Below are 9650 nucleotides of genomic sequence, written 5' to 3'. Positions count from 1 at the left end.
CATTACAGCTTTATTCATTCACTCCACACTCAGTATTGTGAGCTATTACTGCAGCCGCATCAGCTCTGTCTCTCTGGGGTGCTGCAGGAGTCCAGTCGATGGTTCTGGATTAAGACAAGGGATGGTAATTGGGTCTGTAAACAGCAGCAGAAGAGCTGAGGGGAGTCCTGTGCAGAGGGGAGCACACCTGGGACGCCAGATGTTGCCCATGAGCCCTCCGGAGGTGTCGTGGGTTTATCATCCAAACATCGGAGAAAAAGGGATCCCACCTGATGATCCCAGTGAAACCAGAGATCCTCATCACTAGTCTCACCCTTTAAGTTACTTCACAGGGATTTCATCACCTCAGGAATTGTTAATGATTGTCCTATCTAGTCCTTTTTTCAGCAGTAGTGCTTTAAAAACATTCTAAAGACCAACACCAACTATTTATCAAAATCCACAAACCCATTGAAATGTCCAAACATGGCTCCTCCTCTACACCTGTCCTGCCTTGGTCCCACCCTGAAATTTAAAAGAAAAGGAAGATGTGGGTGACTGTGACTGACAACATGTTATAAAGTAAAGTACACAAATAAAACAAGTACTTCTGTGTTTAGAAAGAGAAGTTTGTATCTCATTACTAATGCTCATGTCAAGGTATAATACATCATAAAACAAAGCCACTTACTGAAGTATTCTACATATACAAATAATGTCTTTATTTGAAATAAATGAATGAATGAATGAATAATACATAAATAAATCCTTTGTGCAATTGTCTTGTTTTTGAAAATGTTCAAAGTGCTGTGCTGTGTGAGTTAATAAAATAATGAAAGGAGTCAAGTACTGAGTGGATTACTTGTATCATGTAACTACACAAATTGTTTCAAGTGGGAATCAATTCTCCAAACTGTTAATGAGCCTGAAAATCTGAATAGTATTGTCATGTCATAGTTCAGCCCACGAAAACAGGCCTCAATATAATGCCATTTTTAAACGGTTCCTGTTATGCTATTTTCTGATCTATGTTTCCTCATTAAAAACTAGTGTCATTAAGTTTAAGACAATGTTTGATCCTTAAACAATATTTGCATATGTGTAAGTGTAATAATTGTCTTGGAAAATTAATAAACAAATAATATTAAAAAAAATAATAATAATTAAAAAAAAACTAGTGTCGTAGTACTGTCAAGACAGTTTTTTACAGTCTCGGTCTTGTCTCATACTTGACCACATTTGGACTCGGTCTTGTCTCGGTCCTGAAGGCGCTTGGACTCAGTCTCGAGGTCTGACACTGACACTCGATGAGTGATAAAACTGAGATAGGTTTACAAAAAACATTAATATAAATGTGCCAAAATAACTGTAAAATACAAATAAATGTCAAAAATTACAAAGATGGTCTCGTTTGGTCTTGATGGGCCATGGTCTTGGTCTTGTCTCGGTCTTGACCCTCAGAGGTCTTGGTCTTGTCCTAGTCTCAGGACCCTGTGGTCTCGGACTGATCTTGGTCTCGATTAGTGAGCTCTTGACTACAACACTATTAAAAACAGACCTGGAGATGTGTTTTGTTTCATTCACACATGTTTAACAACACACAAACCTGCATATTTAGACTCAGTTCTTCTCTCAGAATGAAAACACTCTGTTCCACTTTGTGATGTCATGTAGTAATACAGGAAGTGCTACACTGTGTTTTTAAATTCCATACATCTTCAGTAGAATTATTTGGATAAATTCAGTCCTGGAATTGTCAATCTCTGCTGATCTAAAGCTAAAATGTATCTGTTAACTTAAAAACTAATGCTTCATGACATCACAAGGTGGAACAGATTATTTTGAGGTTTGGAGATGTAGACAGATCAATAATACAGGATTACTTAAGCATGCGTGAATGAAACAAAAACACAATTCCAGGTCTGTTTTTGAGGAGCATTATAACATGTCTAAAGAGCTCAGGCATCAGTTTTCCTTTCAGTCAGTTTCCAGTTTCAAAATGATGAAAAATTCAGACCGTTGCCATAGTGATGTACAATTTTATCTGTTCTGAATGAGGAAAAAGTCTAAATGATGCATAGAAACAGGAAGCAAAAACTCACAAATAGTCACACATTATTCTGAACAAAGCAAATATTGAGTTTGAAGTATTGTGCCCTCTCCACCTCCCCACAGTCGAGCCTCTCCACATGAACGAGAGCACACAGGAGCTACTGGAAGCCCTCTTGGTGAAATGATTTCCCTGCGGTGTGAAGAGGTCTCTAACTACAGTGTTTTGTGTTCATTGGTTCAGTCTGTGGAGCTGCAGATGTGCTGACCCCTGCTGGCCTCTCCTGGAAAAGTCATTTTCGACATGATGTGTTCTTGGTCCTGCTCTGTGTGTGATTACAGCCTGCGTCATGTGGAGTTTGGTGAAAAGGTCCTGGGCTCTTCACCTGACAAGTCCACACAGTGTAATCCTGAAAAGACATTACAGCTCATTTTATTTTCAATTTTCAGACTTTGGACTTGTTTTTGTCTTAAAATGAAAGTTTCAACCTGGAAATAAAATGGTTACATATTTTTTTATTAAAAGGTCCTATACAGTATTGAGAAAAATGGTCTCTTGTGAGCTTTAACGCATGTTATAATGTTGTCTCCTCCTCAAAAACAGACCTGGTGTTTTGTTTCATTCACACATGTTTGAGTAACTCTTTATTATTAGTCTGTCTACATCTCCAAAGCTCAAAATGCTCACTCAGAATGCTCTGTTCCACTGTGTGATGTCATTCAGTGGTAGATTTCAAGGTAACAGATACTTTTACCTTTTACCTTTTTACCTTTTGTAAATTACAGGGCTGGAATTACAGTATCTACATCAGGCATGTCCAAACTATAGCCCGTGGGCCAAATGCGGCCCTCGGACAAATTTTTCTTGGCCCTCAGGCTTCCAGGTGAATTGGCCCAAATTACCTTACATGAATTAAAAATGTACTTTTTATGGCAAGTTTTTTGATAAAGCTCAAATTGAATATTTTGTGTGTGGTTTTGAGGATCTTAGCATGAATCAAGACTAGGGATGGACATTCGATGAAATTTTCTTAATCGATCGTCGGAAGAATTAACGATCGATTATCAATTAATCATGAATGTTTTTATATTAAAATTATCATCATTATTATTACTATCTGCACTACTAATCTGCATAAATAAATTCAACTTTACAACAAATAAACCGTAACGACTCTAGAGCCACATCAGCCTGTTTGACATTAGAATGTGTTTAATTCAGTTTTGCGCAACTCTCACAGAAACAAAACTTAAAATCGCATCGCTAATTTGCATAAACTAAGCGAAGATAAAACTGCAGCTCTTGTGTCGCTGATGCGGTCAATTTCTGTCAGATTAAAAGACATGACTCAGTGGAATACAGGTTAGTGTGACCAGATTTGCGTTTGTCAAAACCAGGACACCGTACGGGGGGAGGGAGGTGGGGACTCGTCATCAACATTGCACGACTCTCACCTGGTAAAACTTTTTCCCACTGGACACCGAAACATATGTTCCTGCTTTATACACTGTGCACATGGACTCACACTTGCCCCGAACGCAACGGAAAGCGTGGAATTTCTTGTACAAGTCATCGTTAAATACACATTTGTGCTTCGGTACGTTGCAGACTGACCGACTGTTTGTGTCTCGCTCCTTCTGAGTGCAGAGAGACACATGTACAGACCTGTTTGGTCACGATACACACAGCAACCTACATTTGGGTTGTCGATTAAAATTAACGTAATCGATGAAATTCTTAATGATCAATTATCGATTAATCGACTAATCATGCCCATCCCTAATAAAGACTGATGGCTCATTCTAACGTATTAAACATGCACATATTTCAATTATTCCCTGTACTGAACACCAGTCTATGGCACTCAATCGGCCCTCTGCTTCATCTGTGTTTAGATATGTGGCCCTTGATGAAAAAAGTTTGGACACCCCTGATCTACATCTATATCAGGGGCAGCCTTTTTTTTTTCCATGGGGCCACACGAGAAACAAAAAATACTGTGGAGGCCAAAATGCGTAACTCAATTCTGCATAATATTAATTGTATTTCATTATAAAAAATTGTAAATATCATTGTTTTGACGCTCTGGTGAGACTGGGAAGAGTTTATGTTATGACTAAGCAATGAAAAAGTGAGTCTGCCTTACAAAAAGTGTCATTTAAAAAACACCTCTAAAATAAACACAATACAGCTTTAGTCCATGCATGAGGTAAAATGATAAAATATGTTTATTTTGTAATTCCAAATGAGCTTAAACGGGCTGGTCAGAGTCATTCAAAGAGCTGTATGTGGCCCAGGAGCTGGACAATGCCCAGGTCTGATCTACATGATTCTAGTGAAGGTGTATGGCAGGAGTCTCCAACCTTTTCCTCAAATGAGCTACTTTTACCAAACAAAAATGTCGGAGAACTACTCATTTTAGTGTTTGCAAGAAATTTTGTACATATAAGTTCCACGACAAGCTTAGATGGAGTACAGTTAGACGCCCTTAAATCACAAACCACACAGCAAAAACTGGAGGGTTAAAATTTTAGGGTAAAATATTTGTTGTTGTTTTTAACACCAATATATGGGTTGTTTTTAACACCAGAAGTGTTATTTTAAATATTTGAAAGTTAAATGGAGGTTCGAGTTGGGGTTATTTGCCAGAGTTGATGTGGTTGAGGTTAATTCAACTTCTCTTAGTGTTAATTTGGCTCCTCCCATTCACCACTTCAAACTCTTGTGAGAGAAGACCAGTTTGAACCAGTTTTGTACATAATTTAATCTTAAGTTAACTAAAATAAAGTAAAAATAAAATAAAACACCTGTCTGTGTTGGTTAGCTAAATCAGGATAACTCTACAAAGTGTTATTTGTTTACTATCAAAACGTGAATATAACTTTGGATTTTGGGGTTAAACAGGAACTTTGGTCCAGTATTACTTAATTAACATTTCCAAAGTCAGTTTTAACACTCCACTTTTTGCTGTGTATTATCCATTTATTTATTTAGTTAGGCATCAAAATTATACATTTATAATGGCAATTAATACAATTTTAGATATTCAGCACAGTACATACCATTCAGAAATCCGTTGGCTACTTGGAAGGGGTTGGAGAGCTGCTGTGTGCTCCCGAGCTACAGGTTGGAGACCACTGTTGTATGGAGTGGAGCACCTCAAAAGCTAAATAAGACCAGCTGGTTTAGTTGAACACCTTTTAGTTGTGAAGAGTCAAAATGGTGCCTACTAACAGGAAGCTGAAAGCTGAAGATGTGTGTGTGTTTTTACCATCTGACAAAATACTACTGATATATTGTTAATTTTTCATTTCATTTATTTTATTTGAGCCATTTTTTATTTTATTATTATTTTTTTAAATATATTTTTTAAATACCTATAACCCCCCACATCGATTAATACACGCCAACAAACGCCACCACCCCCAAACATGCATCACCCAGAGCCTCTACCTGGTTTCTAGACTAGGCGTATTCTACATAGGGGCCAGGAGCGCGTTAGGAGCGGCCGCCATCTACGCCTGCTCCAGACAACACTTTTAGATTTAATCAGAAACAAGGCATTAAAACAAGTTCTAAAAAACACTGAAGGAACAACTCCAGGTACTTTTACGCGCCGCGTTTGCAAGCCACCGAAAGCCCCGACTGCCACACTACGGCGTGCGCAGCCTTCGCGTTATCAGTGACGCCGGGAGCCACGCGCAGCGACGCACAGGTGGACGCATTCACGGACGCACCACAGTCAGAAGAGTCGAACCACCCGGTTACACACATATTGCTGAATAAGTCAAATTTGATTAATTAAATGCCTTTTTATCATCGTACATGTACAATTTTGATGCCTATAACTTTCTACACTAGTAAATGGATAATGGTTTATGTTTTATAGGTATCTAAGTGTGCCTCATCTAGGGTTTACCATAGCTCTTATATATGCTCAGTTTCTTGTGACCACTAAAGCTTGTAGCTCTTTGTCATTTTTGTTTTGTAAAAATAGCTCACTGGAGGAAAAAGGTTGACCCCTGACATAAAGTTTTCAAAATGTCACTACAACGCTGTACTTCCGGATTTCTTGGACTTGATCACGTGCAAGTTGGGTCTTTTTCGCGGCTGCAGTGTGCGTTTTCACATAGGAAACCAATTTAAAGTGTTACATACATTAAGTAAATTTTTAGCCAAACAGGAAACAGCTCTTAGATGTGTCTTTGTGTCTGCACGTTTGGTTATAGTTGCACCCAGTGGTTCTCATTTTAAAACCCACAATACCCGACAGAGGAGTTTCATATTCTTTATAAATGTTCTTTTAAATGAAAAAGATGAACGTGTAATAGAAAAAGGGCTGCAGGTGAAATGGGCCGCGAGTTTCACTTTGAGCCACGTTCCAGAGTTAATGAAGCCTGACCTCTAGTGGCAAGTACAGTGAACACACATTATTTTACATGTGAATAGAGAAAGGTTTCATTAACCCTCAGCTCGCCCGAACATGGAGTCATACTGTGAATAAATGCAGGATCAGACAGTGTTATACCTGTTTTATCTTTTATTTTGTATCACCTACACACTCACACGCACAATATATTAAGTTTTGTATAAGTATATTTTTTTATTTTAAACATTTTTTAACCAGAAAGTCCTCAGCAAGACACAGTTCAGTCTTCACAACAGATATTCAGACAATTTAAAGAATTTGTGAACTAAAAATGTTACAAATCTGATTATTTAATGGTGTATTGTGTAACTTTATTCATAGAAGATGCGTCAGATTTCTTCATGGAGATGTTATTGCTTTGTCTGTAATGTTTCACAGTATGGCATTAAACCTTTCTATCTTCATGGAGACCAAACCAGACCAAGTTACAAGTCAGATCCGTGGAAAAGCGACCCGCTCACAGTAAGAATACATGTTTTTCTATGTATTTTTGAGCTAAAAATAAACAAACACCTGTAATATTAAAAAAAAAGTAAAGTAGATCTGTTTAATGTCACACTGTGGAACATTCCAAACAGAGCAATGACATCTCCATGGAAACAAGCAGGTGACAGACCGCCAACCAAAAAGTTACACAGTGCACCTTTAACTTTAAAAAGAAAATGTTGGCAGAACAGTGTATACACTGTTCCAAACTACAATGCAAAAAGTGTACACTTCGTCATACTGCATGCATCACAAATTTCGGACTTCCGGTCATCGCGCAATGCACACTGGGAAGGATTCTCCGAAAAATTGAGCCTCAAAACCGCCATGTAAATAAAACAGATAATAAATAATGGCTTAAAAATAATTTAAAAATAGACTTAAAAATAATGTGTGTGTATATATATATATATATATATATATATATATATATATATATATATATATATATATATATATATATATATATATATATATATATATATATATATATATATATAGTTGAATGACACATGTTCAGTGTAAACAGTGTTTGTTGTACTTTCTGACAGCAGCAGAAAGGAAAGATCTGTGAAACCTCTCCTCCTTCACACAGTGAGGGTGAATCAGTCTGTGACTGAAGCTGCTCTCCAGAGCAGACAGAGCGTCCTGCAGGGGGTCAGACTCATGACCCAGCACAGAGATGACCTTAGCCAAGACCCTCCTGTCCCCAACCTCCTGCACTGAGTCCAGAGGACAGCCCAGGACAGAGCTGGACTTGAATCATATCGCTTTTGTTTCTGTTTCTGAAACTAAGTTGTCATATTTTAGTTTTGGGATTCGGACATCGTAATTGTGTGGTTGTTGGATCCTAACAGTGGAAAATGGCTCGAGAAATTTGTCTGCGAACTCCATAAATACAAAAGGGAGTCAGATGTGTGTAACTGCAAACCTCTGTTCAAACTGTTTCACTTCCCAACGGAATTTAAAAATAGTGAAAGGTGAAGGCAATGGGCAGGATTGATCCACAGGAAGGACCACAAAGGAAAACTTTGACACAGATTTGATTCCCTTTTGCAGTTATGGAGTTCGCAAACTTCTGAAGCCTAAAACTAACATATGAAAAGATCAGAACCAGAAACAAAAGTAATATGGTTCAAAAGACTTGAAAAGATTGAATTTGTCAATAAACACATCCCACTGGGAAAACAAACATGCGGTTTGATGCTCACTTTAATTCCTGATGCATGTATTATAATCACTTGTTCAAATATGTTGCGTGCACTGCAGTTAAAAGTAGCCTTGTATTGCAAAAGTTTCTTGGTTGTCTTTTTTTTCGTTTACTTTGAACTTTTGTTAAATCTGTTTCTCACATAATTAGATCTGAGGCTGATCAGAGCTCCTCTTAGACTCACTGTTTGGGACATTAACAGTCCAACCACAGTAAAGTCTGTTTGCCTGGGGGATGTGTTAGTGTATAGTGTACCTATAGTCACTTTCTATAAACTCTAACTTTAGTGTTTTTGGGTCCAAAGTTCTCACAATATCTGTCTGTCTGTCATTTTTTAAGGGGTGGATGTCCGTTTCTAGAGAGGGGGTCTCTAACCTTTTTTCCTGTGGTGAGCTTCTTTACAAAACATTACATTTCTTACCTTTGCTGGTATCCTTAACTTAAAAAAAAAAAAAAACGCAAAATAAGATCATTGTGTTAGATTATGAAGAGTAGGGGTGGGATTAAATACATTTTCTTCTTCCCACTCCTTTTTGGGCAAAATAATAATAATAATAGTAAATTTTTTTGTTGTTATTTTCATTTCTATTATGATTTCACTTATGTTATATATTCCATTGTATATAAATGTAAATCTTTACTTGCCCAAAATAAATGCATAAATAAAAATAAATAAATAAAGCCAGAGAGCTGCTCCTTTTAGCGGCCGCAAGAAATTCATAAACATAAGATCCTTTAGATGGGAACAGTTTGATGCCTATAAAACATTTACACTATTATTATGCATTTATTAGGGGTCAAAGATAAGCATCTAAATTATACATTTACAAAAGGGATGTAACGATATCCAAATCTCTCTGTACAATATTTTCACGATATACATCTCACGGTACGATATTTATTGTGATATTTGTGGTGGCAAACAAAACTGTTAATATGCTACTTTTTCCTTGATTCTGTTATAATGGTCCTGTTGTAATATGAAGAATTCAGATTTAAAAGTGTTATTACTGTTGAGTTAGCACTGATAACACCAAAGGATCATGGTCTATGTAGTTCTCTCTGTGTTTTTAGCTTTTGCTGCAGCATAACAGTGAATTTCAGTAGAAAAACTTGTCATGTATATGTATATATTGTGATGGTCTATGATATTATTGTGAGACTTTTGACGATGCGATATTACGATATTTTGGTTATTGTTACATCCCTAATAGGCATCCAATTTTAGTTATTCAGTACAATGCATATGATTCTGAAATCTCTTGGTGAGATACTTGGAAGGAGGTGGAGAGCTGCAGATAACTCCTGAGCTATAAGTTGGAGACTCCTGTTCTAGATCCCCCCCATGATGTATTGATTGTGTTATTTGATTTGATTTTGTGTTTATTATAAAACAAATGATCTGTTTGCAATGAATGAATGTTTGCGATTTGAAATGAAATGAAATGTAATTAAATGTTTAAAGTAAATGTCCGTGTTAAAGTACTATTTGAAAA

This window comes from Boleophthalmus pectinirostris, unplaced genomic scaffold (assembly GCF_026225935.1).
Source record: "Boleophthalmus pectinirostris isolate CB_2022bp ecotype Guang Dong unplaced genomic scaffold, ASM2622593v1 HiC_scaffold_13, whole genome shotgun sequence".
NCBI classification, from domain to species: domain Eukaryota; kingdom Metazoa; phylum Chordata; class Actinopteri; order Gobiiformes; family Gobiidae; genus Boleophthalmus; species Boleophthalmus pectinirostris.
The sequence above is the reverse complement of the archived record's forward strand: the minus strand, read 5'-3'. Positions refer to the sequence as shown.